The sequence below is a fragment of the Molossus molossus genome, unplaced genomic scaffold, assembly GCF_014108415.1.
Source record: "Molossus molossus isolate mMolMol1 unplaced genomic scaffold, mMolMol1.p scaffold_m16_p_4, whole genome shotgun sequence".
NCBI classification, from domain to species: Eukaryota; Metazoa; Chordata; class Mammalia; order Chiroptera; family Molossidae; genus Molossus; species Molossus molossus.
In genome coordinates this window covers 71,752,001-71,761,507 of record NW_023425377.1, presented here as the reverse complement: position 1 = coordinate 71,761,507, position 9,507 = coordinate 71,752,001, and the positions used below count along the sequence as shown (strand labels likewise).

At 38.7% G+C, this 9,507-nt stretch overlaps 1 pseudogene; it reads left to right on the top strand.

Annotated features, from left to right (window-relative positions):
* The first annotated feature begins 271 nt into the window (after positions 1–271).
* On the top strand, positions 272–1,063 carry LOC118616207 (annotated as a pseudogene).
* The last annotated feature ends 8,444 nt before the right edge of the window (positions 1,064–9,507 follow it).

Here is a 9,507-nt window from a genome sequence, read left to right as displayed (position 1 = left end):
TATATGTATACACACACACACATAATCTTCTTTATACTCAAGAATATCTTTAATCCTTATAATCAAAAGATGAATCAAAGGACAGGGAGGACCCGGCGCCCATGGGAATCCCAGCTCTAGGCTGTTGACACCTGCCTCAGTCCTTCCGACTCTCCTGGGCCCCAGAAGCCGCCCTGCACTGTGCTTGAGTGGGAGCCCAGAGAGCCCATGAGAAGAGCCAAGGCACAGTGCATTCACTGCAGAAATGGAGGAGGCGGGGAAAGACCTGGAGGACACCAATATGAACAAATTGAAATCATCGCAGAAGGATCAAGTTTGTCAGTTTACAATCTTCACACAATCTAGTTAAAAAACACCAGTCAGTTGCCTGTCTCAAAATGACTGGAAGTTAGATATTGCAACAGACAAAATCCTGAACTTTATACCTGAGACAGTATGAAAGAATCTTTGGACTGGAAGAAGATAGAACAACTATACAATACATAAAAGGATCCTCAAGATGAAAATAAAATTGGAGTAGATGGTAAACAGAAGCTCCGTGATGATCTGGCACCCCATCCAGCCAGCATTAGTGTTTTGATCATTGTGTGGAAGTTCAGAGTAGCAACACGGTGCAAAATTCTCTAAACAAGAGTTCATGGGACATGACAAAATTAGGATATAACAGCATAAAAAAAAAAAAAAAAACCTAGATACCCAAGATGGAACAAGAATTGAAAGAACCATTGTGTGAAGATTATAAACTGATTTCAGGATTTTTATCAGTTTACTTTTAATTTTGCAAAGAATTCAGAACAAAGAGGATTAGATCTAGAAATGGCCATTGCCTACTGGAATTTAGTGCTTAATGGAAGATATAAATTCTTAGACTTATAGAATAAATTTTTATTGGAACATCATAAACAATCAATACCAAAAGATACTTGGAAATTTAGACTTTAGTATAATGATTGCAGATGACATGTCTAATTATGATGAAGAAGGAATATGGCCTGTTCTTATTGATGACTTTGTGGAATTTGCACTCCCTCAAATTGCTGGGACAAAAAGTAAAACAGTGTAGTACTAAAGGAACCTTCTAAAATGTACATAGTCTTTACATAAATACAATAAAAAATTGCACAGTCAATTTCTGCTGTCTGGACAGAATTGAAGATCAATCTTCATAATTCAGACTGAGGGTTGAATCAAAACTTTAAGAAATCTGTAGTACATGTACACAATGGAATATTATGCAGATGTAAGAAAGAAATATCTCTTATCCTTTGAGATGGTATGGAAGGATCTGGAGAGTATTATGCTAAGCGAAAATAGCTAAGCAGAGAAAGACAAATACCACATGATCTCATTTATTTGTGGAATATAATGAACTAAACAAACTGCTGAACAAAATTAACCCAGAGACATAGAGGTGGGGTACAGACTGACAAGCCTCAGAGGAGGGGGGTTTGTGGAGGAAGAGATAAACCACAGAACTTACATGCATGTATGCATGACCAATGAACATAGACAACAAAGCTAGGAAAGGGGTGAGGGGGGAAGGGGAAGAAGGTGTCAATGGGGGGAAAATAAGAAACATCTGTAACAAAAACAAATTAATAAATAAAAAAAAATTTAAAAAAAAAAGAATGCATCTTGGATCATTTTGTATTTCATTCTTCTAATGGTGGTTTGGGTGTGTCTTCTAGTCTGGGCCACTGTAATAATTTATAATTCCACATTGTGAATTTCATCTCATATCAATGGACCATCCTAGTTTATTCTCCCATAAGTCTTAGATGCTTTATAATGATTATTTTGAGGTTTCCATTCTTGCCCAAAGTACAATGCTATCTTCATCAGAAAATAGTTTGGCATAAGAAATAAACATGGATAAACAAAGAATTTATATACATATATACATAACCAATGGACACGGACAATAGTACAGTGAAGGGGGGCAGGAACAGAGAAAAGGGTATCAATATAGGGAAAAAGGAGGGACCTCTGCAATACTTTCAACAATAATGATGAATTTAAAATTTAAAAAAATTAAACATGAACATCACAATTTATTATTTTTAATTAATTTATTTTTTATTAATTTGTTTTTGTTACAGATGTTTCTTCTTTTCCACCATTGACACCCTCCTCCCCATCCCCCCTGCTCCATCCCCAGCATTGTTGTCTATGTCCATTGGTTATGCATACATGCATATAAGTTCTGTGGTTTATGTCCCCCCCAACCCACTCTCCTCTGAGGTTTGTCTGTCTGTACCCCACCTCTATGACTCTGGGTTAATTTTGTTTATCAGTTTGTTTGGTTCATTATATTCCACAAATAAATGAGATCATGTGATATTTGTCTTTCTCTGCTTGGCTTATTTTGCTTAGCATAATACTTCCAGGTCCTTCCATGTCATCTCAAAGAATAAGAGATCTTTCTTTCTTATAGATGCATAGTATTCCATTGTGTACATGTACCACAGCTTTTTTATCCCCTCATCTACTGAGGAACACTTGGGTTGTTTCCAGATCTTAGCTATTGTAAATAGTGCCGCTATGAACATAGGGGTACATATATTCTTTCTGATTGGTGTTTCAGTTTTCTTAGGGTATATGCCTAGAAGTGGGATCACTGGGTCAAATGGCAGCTCAATCTTTAACTTTTTGAGGTAACACCATAGTGTTTTCCACAGTGACCGCACCAGTCTGCATTCCCACCAGCAGTGTACTAGAGTCCCCTTTTTTCCACACCCTTGCCAACACTTGTTGTTTGATGATTTGTTGATGGCGGTCATTCTGACAGGTGTGAGGTGATACCTCATTGTTGTTTTAATTTGCATCTGTCTGATGATTAGTGATGTTGAGCATTTCTTCATGATGGGGCAGGTGGGAAGGGGAGGAGGGTGTCAATTGGGGATAAATGAGAAACATCTGTAACAAAACCAAATTAATAAATAAAAAATTTTAAAAGTAAAAAACCTGAAACACCGATCAGAAAGAATATTTGTACCCCTATGTTCATAGCAGCAGTATTTACAATAGCTAAGATCTGGAAACAGCCCAAGTGTCCATCAGTAGGTGAGTGCATAAAAAAGCTGTGGGACATGTACACAATGGAATACTATGCAGCTGTAAAAAAGAAAGATCTCTAGTCCGACCAGTGCTGCTTAGTGGTTGAGCATTGACCCATGCACCAAGAGGTTGCTGGTTCAATTCCCAGTCAGGACACATGCCCAGGTTGTGGGCCCGATCCCCAGTGGGGGGCATGCTGGAGGCAGCCAATTGATGTTCTCTCTCATCAATGTTTCTATCTCTCTCTTCTTCTCACTTCCTCTCTCTCTAAAATCAATAAAAAAGGAAAAGAAAAGTAAGAAAGAAAGAGCTCTTATCTGTTGAGATTACATGGAAGGACCTGGAGAGTATTATGCTAAGCAAAACAAGCCAAGCAAAGAAAGAAAAACATCACATGATCTCACTTATTTGTGGAATATAATGAACTAAATAAACTGATGAACAAAATAGACCATGAGGCATAGAGGTGGGGTACAAACTGATAAGCCTTAGAGGAGGGGAGTTTGGAGGGGAAGAAATAAACCACAGAGCTTACATGCATGTATGCATGACCAACGGACATAGACAACAAAGCTAGGAATAGCCTGGGGGAATCAGGAGGAGGGTGTCAATGGAGGAAAAAGGAGAAACATCTGTAACAAAAACAAATTAATAAAAACTTATTAAAAAAAAAAAAAGAGTGGTCCTCAGATCAGGACCTGCAGCATCAACATCACACAGAAGATTATTTCATTCTCAGAGTCTCAAGCCAACCAGGATCTCATAATTCAGATTCAAACTAGAATCTTGGGTTACTCATATGCACAGTGAAGTGGGAGTAGTGTTGGTTCAGACTAGGTGTTCTCACCTTTTCATGTTGACAATTGAGGCCGGATAATTACTTGTGTCGGGTATTGTCTGTGTTCAGCAGCATGTTTCAGATGTTGCCAAACAACCCCTGAGGCAAAGCCATCTCTGGTTGAAAACCACTGCCCAACCAAAAACATTTCACAGGATCTCAATCAAAACCCCATCTCTTATCAGTTTGAACTTTGAGCAGATCATTAAACTGCTTTGAGCCCCATTTCTACAAAGAGGAAGAGTATTCATAATAATTCTACATCACAGAATGGACTTTTCTAAAAATTAAATCAGACAAGTCCTGTAAAATGCTCATTTCAGATCATGTGGCATAAAAATACCTAAATATTTGTCTTATAATTCATAAATATTTACGAGGCATTAAATGGCAGCTCTTAACTTCTGACATAAATATAAAATTCCTAATTATTTTGACAAATGTGTCAGGAAGCCAAAGAGTGTGGTGCCTAGTATTGCATATCAAAGGAATGCAGTTCTGCCTTGTTGAACAGGAGAATAGCAAATAGCATTTCCAGAGATTTCAGGTTTGTGTCCCACCCCAAATCAGACTTTGAAGAAAATGTGAAGTCAGGAATAGAATACGGTAGTAGGGGTTTAGATATCTGGAAAGCAGGTGAGAGCAAGACAAGGAGTTTTAAAAACAGTTCACTTGACTTCTATCCTGGCCTCTTGAGAGCAGGTAATCATTAGGAAACATTTCCTTCCTGCTTATTCCAGAAGGCAGAGGGAAATCACTTGCATAGAAGTTAGATTAACAGAGGAAAATGTGCATGATGAGCAGGTATGGACAAAGCTGTAAATATGTCCCCTGTGCATTGCCTTGGCTTGCACAGTGTTGGTGGTTGTTGTTTTGGATTTGTAAGCTGTCTCAGAAGCTGATGCTTCACTCCTTCCTGCTGTCTTGTGTGGGGACAGAGCTTCAGTCTCCATCATCAACCATCCAGGCAGCAACTCAGACATGGAGACATTCTTCTTAGAGACCTCATCCAGGTGAGTCTGAGAATCCAGTAGGTACATCAGGAAAGGATCAGAGAGGTTGGAACCTGAGAACTGTTACCTGAGTCACCTGGGAGCCCAAACAGCCTAGACCATAGACAAGACAACACTGTGTCTATATTTTTAGTTAAGTAACGTGTGGTTAATTCATTTACTACGTAAATAAAGATGTGTTTGTTTGACTCTGCACTACAGGAACAGCGTTGACAATTAAGAGATGAGAATAGGAGTCCAGTTGGATGACACTGTAGAATGAGTGAGGTGCATAACATGATTTCAGTCAAATGAAAACATATCTGAGTTTTGTTGTTCAGGGAAAAAAAAAAAGGTTTTAGAATTGAAGAACAGTGTAATGAAGTGAGAGTGATTGTATTTAATTTTATAGATGGGTTTATTTGAGCATGCTTTGTATTTATTGTAAAGATCCTGACCAGTGGAGGTAGATGTTACTTTGCAATAGCAGTTCCTGAGACATCCATTGCAGTATCTTCTCTCATGCTGGGTATTCACATAAAAAGCCATTTAGTAAGTCTAAAGATGAATATTAAATAATTTTATTTTTAATTATTTTATTACTGACAAAGCTGCACATATTTAATAGATATGTTACCCATTTACTTTCTCCACTGGAACAATTAGTCAGAATTCCTGTCCTGCACTCAACCTCTCCCTCCAGTGGCCATGCATTCTCTACAGTTAATGAGAAATTCTGTCATACACTTGGGGAATATAAATTGAGGACAAATTCTAAGCAAAGACATAAGGTGCTGAGAACAAAAGTCACTATAGTTATATAGGTGGAGAAATAGAGGTCACCCATTGTACCTTACATTTTAATGCCACAGAGGCAGCATAGCCAGTTTACATTTATGCACTGAGGACTTCACCGTACCAGCTAATGAAGATCTCCAAAACTATTTAAAATTTCTTTTCTACTTCATGTGTGTTTTTAACATAAAATACCCTTACCCAAAGGAAACTAACGAGTGAAGAGCTTAACCTAAGTTCCCTCAAATAAATGTCTCTATTAGAATCCTATAGCTGCTGTAAAGTTTTCCCACACTAACTGCTAAAAATAAACAAGTATATGCTCTTAAAATCTTGATGTCAGAAGCTTGAAATGAATCTCACTGGCTAATTTCAAGACGTCTGCAAGGCCAGGGTCCTTCTAGACTCGCAGTGGTTCCCAACCTTCCTAATGCCGCGACCCTTTAATACAGTTCCTCATGTTGTGGTGACCCCCAACTATAAAATTATTTTCATTATAGACACCTCTCCGAACAGGACATACAAATGGCCAAGAGACATATGAAGAAATGCTCAACATCACTAATCATCAGAGAGATGCAAATTAAAACAACAATGAGGTATCACCTCACACCTGTCAGAATGGCCGCCATCAACAAATCATCAAACAACAAGTGTTGGCGAGGGTGTGGAGAAAAGGGGACTCTAATACACTGCTGGTGGGAATGCAGACTGATGCAGCCGCTATGGAAAACAATATGGTGCTACCTCAAAAAATTAAAAATTGAACTTCCATTTGACCCAGTGATCCCACTGCTGGGAATATACCCTAAGAAGCCTGAAACACCAATCAGGAAGAATATATGTACCCCCATGTTCATAGCAGCACTATTTACAATAGCTAAGATCTGGAAACAGCCCAAGTGTCCACCAGTAGACGAATGGATCAAAAAGCTGTGGTACATATACACAATGGAGTACTATGCAGCGGTAAGAAAGAAAGATCTCTTATCCTTTGAGACGACATGGAGGGACCTGGAAAGTATTATCCTAAGTGAAAGAAGCCAAGCAGAAAAAGACAAATACCACATGATCTCACTTATATACGGAATATAATGAACATAACAGTCTGAGGAATACAGTAGACCCAGACACATGGAAGTAGGGCACAGACTGACATCCCTCAGAAGAGGGGATGGGGGGTGGGGGGGTGGGAAGAGATAAACCACAGAACTTATATGCATGTATGCATGACCAATGGACATGGACAACTAAGCCGGGGACAGGGTGGAGGGGGGGTGGGGTGGGGGGTGCCAATGGGGTAAAAAGGTAAAATATCTGTAACAAAAAAATAAATAAAAATTCATAAAAAAATAAATAAATAAATAAATAAATAAAACAATACCTTTACCTTGAAAAAAATAAAAAAATAAAAATAAAATTATTTTCATTGCTACTTTATAACTGTAATTTTGCTACTGTTATGTCTTGAGCGACTCCTGTGAAAGGGTCATTCGACCCCCAAAAAGGTTGTGACCCACAGGTTGAAAACCGCTGTAAAATCTAGAGGCTCAGGGGAGAATTGGTTTCTTTCTGATGCCTGTTAGTGTTGTGGCCACTTGCATTCCTTGGCTTGTGTTTCTTCCTCAATCTTCAAAGCCAGCTGTGTGGCATTTTCAAAATCTCTCTGAGACCAACTCTTTGTCTCTCTCAACATTTACAGAACCACTGTGGTTAGCTTAGTCCCACCTAAATGAACTTGACTCATTTTCTATCTTAAAGTCAGCCAATTAACAACCCTGTTCCATCTGCCACCCTAATCCTTACCTTGCTATAAAATATATCATATTCAAAGGTACTGTGGATAAGGATGCAGACGTCTTTCAGAGGCCCTTATTTTGCCTGCTACAAAGTCTTTTTCAGAAGTGCATTATTTTGTGTCACTAAAGGACCCTTATAAATAGGAAACAAACAAAATTATCACAGTCTCTCGAATAAGTGAATACACTATTCCTTCAAAATTATATGCTAAGACGATTTTTGGTTCAGAAGACCTAGAACTACTTACACCTGGCTCAGACACAGAGCCACAGGCTAGCTACTCACAGTGTGGTCCACAGACCAGGAGGACCTGCAGCATCAATACCACCTGGGAGCTTGTCAGAAATGTAGTCTTTGGGCCCCCTGGTGACCTCATCAATCAGCATTTGCATTAATTAAAAACTTTGATGATCTGTATGCACAATAAATTGCTGGTGTAGAACAGGTGTTCTCACCTTATCATTGTTGACATTGGGGACAGGGTAATTCAGGTTGGAGGGTGCTTTCCTATGGATTCTAGGTTTTCAACAGCATCACTTCAGACATTGCCAAACATCTGCAAAGAGAAATGATTTCTGGTTAAGAACCAACCCCAAGAAGTACTCAACATAATTATCATCAAGGCCCATCACATGCTCGGATATTAATTTTAGCTAATCACTAAACTTCTCCAAGTCCCATTTCTACAGTGGAAACTGGAGTTCATAAATGTGCTTTCTCATGGATAAGTTTTTTATAAAAACTAAATAAAGCTAATCTCAGTTTATAGGGTATAAAATATCTAAGAAAGAATATATGTACCCCTATGTTCATAGCAGCACTACTTACAATAGCTAAGATATGGAAACAGCCCAAGTGTCCATCAGTAGACGAATGGATAAAAAAGCAGAGGTACATATACACAATGGAGTACTATGCAGCTGTAAGAAAGAAAGATCTCTTATCCTTTGAGACGACATGGAGGGAACTGGCTAAGTGAAATAAGCCAAGCAGAAAAAGACAAATACCAGATGATCTCACTTATATACAGAATATAATGAACATAACAGTCTGAGGAATATGGTAGACCCAGAAACATGGAAGTAGGGCACAGACTGACATCCGTCAGAAGAGGGGGTGAGGGGGGTTGGAAGAGATAAACCACAGAACTTATATGCATGTATGCATAGCCAATGGACATGGACAACGAAGTCGGGGACGGGGCGGGTGTGGGGTGGGGAGGGGGGTAAACAAGGAGAAACAACTGTAACAAAAAACTAGATAAATAAAATTTAAAATAAATAAATAAATAAATCTTTTAGAATTAACAATCATTTTTTATAATGAGGGTCTAAGTGACAGTTCTTAACTTGTGAGGGAAGCAGGAAAGTCCTAATTGCTCTGGCAAAAGTTTGAGGAAGCCAATGGGTATGGTGCCCAAGGTTTCTTACCAAAGAATCAGTTCTCCCCTTGTTGAAAAGGAGAACAGAGATTTTCTGGAGATTCTGGGACTGTATCACCAAGTCAGTGGTGAAGACAGGAGAGACCTAATCCAGACAGGTTCTTCAGTCTTAGACTTGGAGAAAATATAACTCAGAATTGAGACTATGTGCTAGAAGATTTAAAGATATGGAAAGGAGGCAAGTTCATGGAGAATAAATTTTTTTTAAAAAACTGAAATCATGTGACTTATGACGGTCTATTGAAAGCAGAGAATCCGGAAAAAGTTTCCTTTCTCTTTAGAACATTTTTCCACAGGAGAACTGTGTGCTTAGGTTGGAGTAACAAGAGGGAAATGTGCCTGAGGAACAGCTACAGGGATTTATAAATATCTCCTCATCTCCAATCTCTCAGCATCTGTAAATTTAGGCTGCGAGTAGCATGGTTATGTGTATTTACCATTGCTGTTTGTGTATTTGAATCCCTAATTCTGAGAGAGACTGATGCTTCACACCTTCCTGCTGTCTTGCCTGTGAACAAAGCTTTAGTCTCTATCATCAACCATTCAGGGAGTAATTCAGACATCCCGACAGTGACCTTCCTCTC